The sequence below is a fragment of the Haemaphysalis longicornis genome, unplaced genomic scaffold (assembly GCF_048455015.1).
Source record: "Haemaphysalis longicornis isolate Haplotype H1 unplaced genomic scaffold, Haemaphysalis longicornis Haplotype H1 scaffold_9, whole genome shotgun sequence".
In the NCBI taxonomy this organism is placed as follows: Eukaryota; Metazoa; Arthropoda; class Arachnida; order Ixodida; family Ixodidae; genus Haemaphysalis; species Haemaphysalis longicornis.
The window spans coordinates 63,976,012-63,986,871 of NW_027526460.1; positions in this window are offsets into that span (position 1 = coordinate 63,976,012).

The window sequence follows — 10,860 nt, forward strand, 5'->3', positions numbered from 1 at the left end:
GAGTTTTTGTTTTCCGCCTCCATCAAAAAATGGCCGTCGTGTTAAGGCTCCAATCCGCCTCAGTGGGCTTAACAGTGCAACAAACACGACAAAAACCTGTTACACTGCTGGTTCTATCTTCTGGACATACTTAACGGGAAATATTAAAACGGGTGAATATTTTAGCCGCCGCTTAAATGTAAATGGCGGGGAGGGGGGGGGGAAGCATTGCTCTGCCATTTTTGTTGGAAAAGATATTCGTTCATGTAGCTTTGCAGTTAAAGTTCGCCGCGGTCATCAGTGTTGTAGAGGCAACACAAACCATGTGAAGGTCATCGCCGACTCATTGAAATATCTCCTGCACGCACCCAAACTTCGACATGATAGAAGACATCAAACGTTACTTTGTCGGGAATAAAAAAAACGCCAGATCCTTTTAGTTTCAATGCCAAGTCATTAGTTACCCATGTACGCCCGAAATAGGGCAGCCCTGTAACGAAGAGATGGCACGGAAAATTGTCCACGGATGGCATGCAGAATGGTTGAAGTTCTCAAACATAAACATACGGGCAAATACGCTCGGATTGACTCCAGATATCAACTAAAGCTCCCATAAACAAAGTAAGCAAATTCAATCGAAAAGAAAAAGGCGCATTTCTGGTGTGCGTGGCAATCGAACCCGGGAAATCCAGAATTCCAAACGAGCACGTGTTCCCAACACCACGGCAGCTCGTATGGCTGCAGCTCACTAAAACTGGATGCATCCAATTTGTTAAAACTTTAGACTTTGAAACTTCTCTTAGAGACATGTACCGAGGCCTACATAAGTAATTTAGGCTTTTTAGAACACAAGTAGCTCTTTAGAAAAGTGCGTTGCCGTTAGGTGTCATTTTTGCTTGACGATGCGAAGGCGGTTATTGCATGTTTTATTTAATAAGGCGCGATTCTCACGCAAAAAATTAATAATTCAATAAATGAATTATTGCCCGACGGACAATATTCATCACCAGAGACGTTCTCTTCAAAGAGTGCCTGTGGTATCGTGCAGTGGAGGGCCGCTGTCACGATAGAAACGAAGTCGGACTTATGAATGCCGCCATGAGCTTTTCACGACTGACTAAGTTTGTTGCACGGTGCACTTGTATTCAAGACATTCCAGGCTAACGATCACACCGCCATCCCTGGCTGTGTCACCCAAATAATAACAACGTACAACATCGACGTAAAGGAAAAATGATGCCGATAGCGATAGGGAACCCTTTAGGTAGGGTCGATTTTTAATGCCTAGTGGCCCAAGCTTGGCAAGGCGATGAAATGCGAGATCGGGATGACAGATAGCAGATGAACAACCGTATGACATGGCACAGTCGAGATAGTGACGACAGCGCTGTACACAGCAGGAAAGATAAGTTTTAAGAAGTTATGCAGCGGCTCAACATTCACAAAATTGTCACCACCATCTGCCGTAAGTGACAAAGTTGCAAACCGTTGCTCACTGTTGCCTTTAGGAAAGGCGAACATTAATTGCTACCTTATCGTTTACGCCCTGTGGTTCCAACAAACAGTGCACTCTAAGGTTGGCTTACGAGATGTCGACGTTTCATATTCGCGGCTGCTGTGACGCGGACTAAAAAGCCTTGGAGTAGCAAAGAAAATGAGTTATTTTGGAATGGAACTGAAAGAGACGCAACGATAACGGAACTGACAACACGACAAGCACTAAGCGTAAGACTCATGTAAGAGTATTTAAACTAGTTCAGATATTACAAGTTTTGATTAAAAACTGGCTTGCGATTACGACACTCCTTGCCAGATGTGCCTATCCACCACCGCAACAGAAGCTCACCCGAGAGGATGCTCTAGATTGGCGGGAACGACAGACTAACGCATACTCACCACGCTAGCTTCCTGCATATCATACACCCCACAGTGCAGCCTGTTACGACGATAATTTGAACACTTCAACTTTTTTTCCTGAGTGAACCGCTGCACGTCTCGCGTTAGAACTTCACACGAAGGTCACATTTTGAGGTCTATTTTCTTTGAAACCGGGAACAACGATGGTACTTACCTGTTTATTCTGAAAATAAATAAAAACAGTTTTAGCCTATGGAAAAATTGCGGCCGATTAGGACGTGCGAGCCAGCGGAAGCTGATGTTGGAACGACAGTGCCACCTGGGGTATGCAGAGCGAAATGAGCGATGGGGATTCACACTCCTTCCAGTGCAGGAAGGAGCCAAATTGGGTAGCACACGATCAAGAAATGTGAAAGCAGGTGAGAAAACAAATCCAACGTTTATTGGCAACGATGAACCGCGGGAACATTTATTATGATGGGTATCAGCGGTTATGCAACTATTTGTGTTCATCGTGAACTAGGGACGAAAGATATTTCCTGATCGCCTGCTACCTCATTTGACTCCTTACTACTGTGAATCCCCATCATCCGTTTCGCTCTGCATACCCCAGGGGGCACCGTCGTTCCAAGGTCAGCTTGCACTGGCTCGCACGTTTAAATCGGCCGCCATTTTCTGTAAGGAGAAAATGGTTATTATTTATTTTTATATTAAACCGGTACGTACCACCATTGTTCTCGGAGTCAAACAAAATATTCCACAAAATGAGACCTTTGTGAGAAGTTTCATCGCGAACCGAGCAGCGGTTCCATGAGGAAAAGAATTTAAAGTGTTCCAATTATCGCCGTAACACCCTATATATCCACCAACTTGCCCACACTGCAGCGAACACTAAACACTGTACCACATCACGTGGGTTTGTCAAAACACACCAGCAGCCCCCATTATTCGCACGCCCACCCTCGAGAAGTGGGAGGCCGCGCTTTGGAGTCCGAGCCCACATGAAGAGCGACAGTTGGCGGACGGGCACGCAGGACCGCAGCTCTTCGGATTTTTTTTTCTTGGGGGAAGGGGGGTTGGGGGATGGATGGGTGAAAAGGGACAGAAACTGTCTGACGTAGGGTTTCGACACTTTATCAGCCGCCGCAGGGGTCCTAGACTGAGTGATTCAACCGTTTTTTAGTGGGAACCTCTTTTACTTGAAATAAATGTTTTACCCCCACCACCGTGGCTCCTGCGATGCAATCTGGCGGAATTGCACGTGAATGTCATTCATGATAGCGAAAACCTCAGTTGCTACATGTACCACTATTTCCTGAACGCTGCATTACCTTGTTACCATTGGCAGTTAGTTTTTCGATTCCCCCCCTAAACGTCTCCCCCCCCCCCAAGTCCCCGCCCGTGCAGAAGGTTACACGCAGACTCTAATATCACAATGAGAGACGGAGCTAGGCGGAGGGTAAGAGAAAGAAAGTGGAAGAAAGCGAGTGAGGTGTAAATGTATGGGCACGTTTGAGGAGGGGGGGGGGGGTGTTGCCGAAGCATGGGATACCCTGCCTTTTGCTATAGCTAGTCGAGACATCTAAGCCTGTCTACACTGTTACCAGAGGTTGGAGCCCGTCAGATGTACTTACCGCTGCAGATATGCGGGATATGGGAGATGGTAAACGGTTCCAGTGAGGGCCGCTTTTACAAGAGCAGAGATAGAGAGAGAACGCAGGACACGGAACTAATTCCGTCCGAACTAGTCATCATGGGAGGTAATCTTAATTCCCTTCGAAACATACTGAAAACGTACGAAAGGAGCCGGGATTTTCGCAGGGCTCCTTCAGTCTGCTTCCACTGTGTTTCTTTGTTGTGTTTGTTGACGAGAAAACAGATTTTGTGTTCTTCAGTCACTTCGGCCAGATACCGGTGCTGCACGCATGAAGAAATTGCGCAGTACTGCTAGCGATGACACTAAAACCGGCAATTTCAACTCATGGCGCGATCTCCTCGATGTGTAATAAGCCGGTGGCATTCATCAGGGGTTAGAGTCCTAGCTTTACTACAACTCGTCAAAGTATCAAACAGATTTTAATCCATCAAATCAAGGCTTGATAAATATAAGGCCAATGACAAAGAAGACAAGCCGAATACTGGCTGATTCTAAAAAAAACGTCACAGTGGATCTGCTAGCAACTCCAAAGAGATGCAAAGCTTAGGACGATATTGCTGTACCCATAGGCATTAGATAATCTTATCCTGACGATTTTCTACTCGCCAGGATGATACAAACTCAGGACCATCACGCGAAGAAGGGTTAGCAATCTCGAGACCTCGAAAATCCGGCGCGGCCAGAATAGACGGGTTCGGCAAAGCAAGAGCAAACAGCGGGATACAGATGGCAGGGGTATTCACCCCTCACGTCACCGCCACAACGGGGATCAGCAATTCTGAAAACGGCGATCAAGCCTAATCGCCTAACGTTTTTGCGATTACCTAGAAAATTACTCGCAGATAAGAGAACCGTTACTCGGCGCAGTTGCCAAATGGTTTAAGCGGGAAAAGTGAGAAAGAAGATAAGGATGAAAACAGGGAGCGGTGAACTTGTTTTAAAGTGGATATATTAAACGTCAAGCTCCATCCGCCCTTTGCGACAAAGGACGCTCGTCAGGAATGTTATCAGCGCAGTTCAATGATTCCACAGATGTCCTTTTAGAAAAATGCGGATTGTAATTGCATTTGAAAACGGCGATAGACGTCTAAACGCGGCCAGGTGTAGAACAGCGGTAGGTACGGGAGAAGAACGAATTAAGTTAACGGACAGTTGTGAGTTACGGTAATGTATTTTGGCCTTTTCATTGCCACACGAGCGCTGTTTCGAACTTGAAGCGTGTCGCCATAAAAATGGCGTCACGAATCATGCCGCATTCTACAGCGAGGTGTTCGCAAAGCAAGAATATCGCAATAGAATTGCAAAAATAGGGGCCTTTTTACAGCCCTCAAATATATACGTATATATATTTCAGTGCTGTCAAAAGGCACCTGCATACAGCACAACCGCCTACATACAATAAAAGCATATGAATAATCACGCAAGGTCAACGCACAGAAACAAGGCTCCACGGTTTCATGAACTCGGAATTTTTTAATCTCTACGAGGAAGAAGAAAAATGTGTTGAGGCTAGGATAATTATCATCATTATGATCCCCTTTTTACTATGTTCGGAAATGACAAATAGGTTACGCGGGTGGAGAACGGCAGAACGGGCTATCTTCCAGCCTCTTATAAAAACCGACGGGTGGGTCTTTCAAGTCCTCAGGATATAGAAGCGTGTAACAAGCAGCGGTGACGCTACATGGAGCTGCCGTATTTCCACAATACTAAGGCGCACCTTCTTTTTTAAATAAAAATGCCTTAAAATTTGCCTGCGCGATACAATCAGACTCAAAACCGTAATCGCCTTTCAATGTCCACCGCGATAGTTTTGATGCCAGTAGGAGCCGGATGAGTAACTTTGTAAAGCACATGGGGTTTAGCTGGCGCAGTTGCATGCGTCAAGTAAAATGTCTTCTGCCATATACAGAGTGCCATGTCTTTTATACCAGCGCTATAGAATCGGCTTCAAACTATAATTTCGAATTTTCATCAGTAAAATTACCATCGTGTTACAATCTTGCAAATACGGCACTCGAAAAAAAAAAAAAACAGGGGCGGTTCCCATAAAACCCGCTCGTGTTTCAACCTTCTCATTTATATTTTCCCATTTCGACTCAGTATAAAACTACCTTTCGGCATTGTCTTTTCCAATTTCGCCCCTTTGCGGAATAACTTCCCCAGTTCGACTTAAGTCTCTCCTTATTCCGTAGGCTCAGAAATTTGTGGTGCTCAGGTGTAAACAACTTTAACCCCATAAAGCCCAAATTTATTTCGAAGCAAATAAAAATTGCACCAACGTGTGTACCTTTGTTTAGTGCTAATGCGACTTCATTCTTACAAAAAAAAATTTAAGCCAGTAACAAATTAATGAACGTATCGTATATCATAGAGTGGGCTTTTCCGCTACTTTACCAGCTGAAGTCTCATGGCTTGTAGTATTCGAAGAAGCAGTTCCGATGCTTTTTCACAGCGACGCCAGATTGTAATGCTGGTCAATACAACCATAAAACTCTTGTACATTCAACAATTGCAGTGCGTGGGACGTCAACGTTGAATTTGGCCTTGCGGTCAAACTGCTTCACCTGTTATATGAGCTGTTTGTATGACTGTTTTTTGTCCATACCTTCCACTATTTGTTGCCTTAAAGGGGCCCTGAAAGGCGTTTTGAGCACACTAAATGAACTAGCGCAATCGTTAGATTGGGTCGTCAACGTCATCTGTGCCAAGTATTACTCTTTTACGCGCAGCGGAAAGCTCACACTTTTGTTGCAAAGTTTGTCGCTTTTTTCTCACCCTTTCCTTCGTGTTTTTGGACGCCGCCATCTTCACATGTCTACATCATCGATTCCCAGATGTTCGTAATGGGCTAGACATCCTGCTATTGGGCGGCTTTTTCACGCACTTCCGGCAAAGAGATGAGTCGTCTGCTCAGCGTCGGCTCGCCGGCTGATCTGCCGGCGGAGTGCCGGAGTGCTTGGACATTTTACGACAAACGAAACAAGCGTAAACAAACGTTTAACCGTTTGTATTAAATGCAGCACGGCCATAACACGACATGGATATTCCCTTACCTGAGTACGTTCCGTAAAGAAAGCGTTGAAGCCCCGTGGCACTTCTTTCGTGCAATCGCAGAGAACGCCCTGAGCCGAATGCCCGGGTTTGACGGATACATTTTTTTCCACTTCAAAACAATCCAGATGCGTTTCGAGCGAACACAACGTCACAACATGCGTTGCAAGTCTGACCCGCGATTGACAGACGATGGGTTGCCTCCTCCTGCCCGTCGTAAATTCGGCACTCACCTCGCGATGGCTTTTAGCCACGCACACTGCACATACCCCATGCGAAGTTGAGTCGTACGTCGCTCGAGAAAGATAACCCAGACCATGGGAAGCACTATCCACCCGCAGAAGCACAACGTCGCATTGCATCGCGAAACAAAGACGTCCACAACACACACACACCATCGCCTCCTGTAATGTCAAACGCATCTCGCACTTCCCAATGGGAGTGGGTGGTACGCCTGCAGTGCCCACATGTCGCGAGGTGGGGCCCCGAGCTGAACCGGGAACACGCAACCGTAACTGAGTTCTACAGTGGTTTGTGCCTTGTTGTCAAGGCAACCGATGTTTGAGATTCTCAAAGAAGTGGCGCTCGCTCCAGCGCTAGAAAGCTCAGAGCCGCGGTGGAGCATGCTTTGCCAACGTTGCCGCTCTCCGCCACGCGTCGCCCCAAGCTGAACTGGTAACATGATTGAAGGGTTTTGTGCACGGGTTCTGTATCGATTTAAAATGTCTTTTTCACATGCCGCCGGCAGGAATTACGACCGCCGCAAAATAAGACCCGGCACTAGCGGGGCCACATCTGATACGGCACTTTTTGGATAAACAGTGTCGGTGCATCAAAGGGAACGAGCGCACGATCTTCGCCGTACGGCTGCGAGTTCGCCGCCGATAAAAAGTCACGTGCCACCGATAGCAACTGCACCAACGAACACCGCGAAAGGGCAAGGCCAGGCCGCCGCACACATGCGGCCAGATTTTTCGTTCGGTTTTCCAGCCTTGAGCGAAGTGCGGGATTCATGGTGTCAACAAAGCTTGCCCGTAGCAGACGACAGTAGCAGCGCACTAGCGGAAGTACGTCACCGCTGCGGAGCGCAGCATCATGGGAGGCAAAGCTCGCGCGCCGTCAACAGCGGAGAGTAAGTCGAAAGGAGGAGGAAACGCGGAGCGACGATAATGCGCGGTTTTTGATTTACGATTTCTCAGCTAATACTCATCGCTTTAACAAAATTCTTGCGGGAGGAGATTGCAAATACATTGCTTTATTTGGGAACATGTACATCCATGCATCGGCGGAAGGTATTTCAGGACCCCTTTAATGGTAAGACGAAGCTATACATTACCCAGAGCAATAATCAACATATTCCTCATCGTCTCTTGTCTCCGAGGGGCAGCGTTGGCGGTGGACAGTAATCTTCATCGTTACTTACCGACAAGTCACTAAAGTCGCTGGCAACTTCGCTGGTGATGATGCGGTCTAATATGTTTCTTCAGTGAGTAAAAAACAAAAACTAGCAAAGAGTTCACACGTTTACAGTTGAAAGCTGTGCTGCAAAGCGTATCAAAAGCGGTACAAAAGTTGTACCACCAATGAACACCCACTGTATCAAATATGATACGCGGAATTTGGAAGCAACCTCACAGATTGTGTGGACCCCCATTATGAGAGCAAGGATATTATTTTGGTCGTGCAACGTTTTTTGAAGAAGAAATCGGTCGAATGTAGAACGAAAGAAGGAAATAGCCACTATTTTTAGAGTAAAATGATGCCGATCGGATGATAGCGCACGAGCAGCCCCGTGAGTCCAGATTTCTCGACCTGCCAGCACCCCTATGGAGGCGCCTTTCTAAACTCCTCACATGAGAAAACTCCGTCAGTGTATCAAAAAGGCTACTGTGGGCTTTGGTCTCTGCTTTATGCAATTTATCGTCCTTTTCTGTCTTGTCAAACACCGCGTTATACGCTGGGCGTTTTGGTGTTAACGGAGGCAAATTAGTGGCAATAACTTCAACCATGACCTAGCCCTTACACCTAAAATGACCTGCGGACATAGTGCAATCAGGTGCAAAGAAAAAGCTTTATTTTTAGACTTTCTTGGGCTACCTAAACCCGAATGTTGCTGTGTCTGTCTGTCTGTCTGTCTGTCTGTCTGTATGTCTGTCTGTCTGTCTGTCTGTGTGTCTGTCTGTCTGTGTGTCTGTCTGTCTGTGTGTCTGTGTGTCTGTCTGTCTGTCTGTGTGTCTGTCTGTCTGTCTGTCCGTCCATTCATCTGTCCATCCGTCCGTCCGTCTGTCCGTCTGTTCCACAATTCAGCCATCCGACAAAAAGTTGAAACGATTTTTGAACGAGGTCTATACGTATAGCTAAAAATTTTTGATACTTGAAAACATTGTCGAGCAAAAACAACAAAAGAGGCATATTTGAGACAAGATATCAATGTGCATCTGTCCCTCGCAGTGTTCTTTTATTTGAAAATATATGTGTGCCTGATATTTGCGATAGCAATTGGACAGCAGTACGTGTTGAAATCAATATTTTGACACGGAAAGGCAAAAAGAGCTCGTGCAAACCTGGAGCTCGCGGCAGTATTCCTAGTTTTACAGTAACAAAAAATTCCAGTAGACGGCGCTAGCAGTGGAACGCGGGAAAATGGAATTGTCTTAAGCAAACCTTCCCCTTGTATATCGTGGGAGGGTAACTAAAGGCAGAGAAACAGCATGAAAAGGTGGGTGGTGGAGAGAATAGGGCAGTTACGTGGCAGAGGCGGCAGAAGACTCGTATAGCGACGACATGTGCAGCAATGTGGGCAGGCACGCGGCCAATTGATCTTGGCTACGTTGTGCTCTGCGCCTTGACTTTTTAGGGCGATATGAAAGGCGGCGGTTGTGTTTATGTTTTTGAAACTCGAATATTTTGGTCTGTCTGTCTGTCTGTCTGTTACTCGATTCAGAAATAAACAAAAAAAAGGTTACAAAATGCTCGAACATAAACTATATAAAGGCAAGGCCATTACAGAGAACTAAAATCCTATCAACACAGGCCCACATTAGTGAGTGCGCAAAAAAATTCACGCATATTTGAGGTAAAATATGAGTGCATAAACGAGAGTAGCAGCATTCTTTTAATGCAGAATACACGTTAGATTGCTTTTGCTGTGTCAAATGAAAAAGCAAACACTAAAACAAAAGACCATCGGCTCGACCTGCTGCAAGCACGACAGAAACAAGAGATACCAACACATGGCGTGTGAATACTACTAACGTGGAAAATTCAAACTCACAATCCTTTACTGCCAGGGCAGACCCCATAGGGGAAGGAAAAGCATGAGTAGCACTATAGTCTTCGGCACCTCTGCCACCACTCAGCAGGGCGGTGAAGACTACCAGCGTTCTAGGGTATTAATAGTGAAGCAAGCAGGGAGGGCACCATTTTGTTCTTATTTATTCTGATGCCCACGGTGTTTCAAATCCTTCTCTTTGCTCTTTTCAGAACACGCTTTCTTTCTCGTTAGTGGGATTGTTCTTGTTCTGAGTAGGGCCATGCACGAACGAATAAACTTCACTTGCCCCGTAAAGAAATACGACTCACCCAAAATGTTGTGGCGCTTATGTCTAAAGGTGCCTCTTCTGAAAATTCCTTTTTCTAAAGCGGAGCTTTAGATGTTAAAGTGGAATAAAAGTCCGGTGGTCCGGTTTACGCAGAAAACTCGTCCAGTGCAACCATATCGGTGTCTGACCGTTCGTCGCAAGAGAATCTCTAATAGGGCATTTCGTATTAGGCCAATTCGGCGCCGGACCATCGGTCACGTAGGGCAGTCATCATAGGGCTATTCATCGCAAAAAAACAATTTTTAACTTAGAAGCACAACGGACTATTTGAAAATGGTATCGAACGTGCATGTGTGAAAGATAAATGTTCAGACGCCACCTAAGAAAAAGTAATCCACAACTGCACAGCAGGCTGCGTGTTCACCGGGCCAATCTTATCACACAACTTAGTGGTTCAGTGAGCATGCTGTTTCCACAACGAACATTCAGGACTAAGAGAGAGAGAGAGAGAAAATAACTTTAATGAAAAATTGTGATCTTAGCCGAGCCGTCACACTGGATTGCTACGCCAGATGATAAAAAAAAATAAAAAGTAATTATAAAACTGAAAAGATGTCGGATGGTGCGATCAAAATTCTCAGTGCAACAAAAATCAAAGCCAACTTGCCCAACGGTGCAAGGCTGATGTGACAGCAGAGCTGTGATCACCGCACTAAGCTAAACTCGACGAGCGCCATATTGGTGACTGAGAACCTTTACTCTGTGTAAATA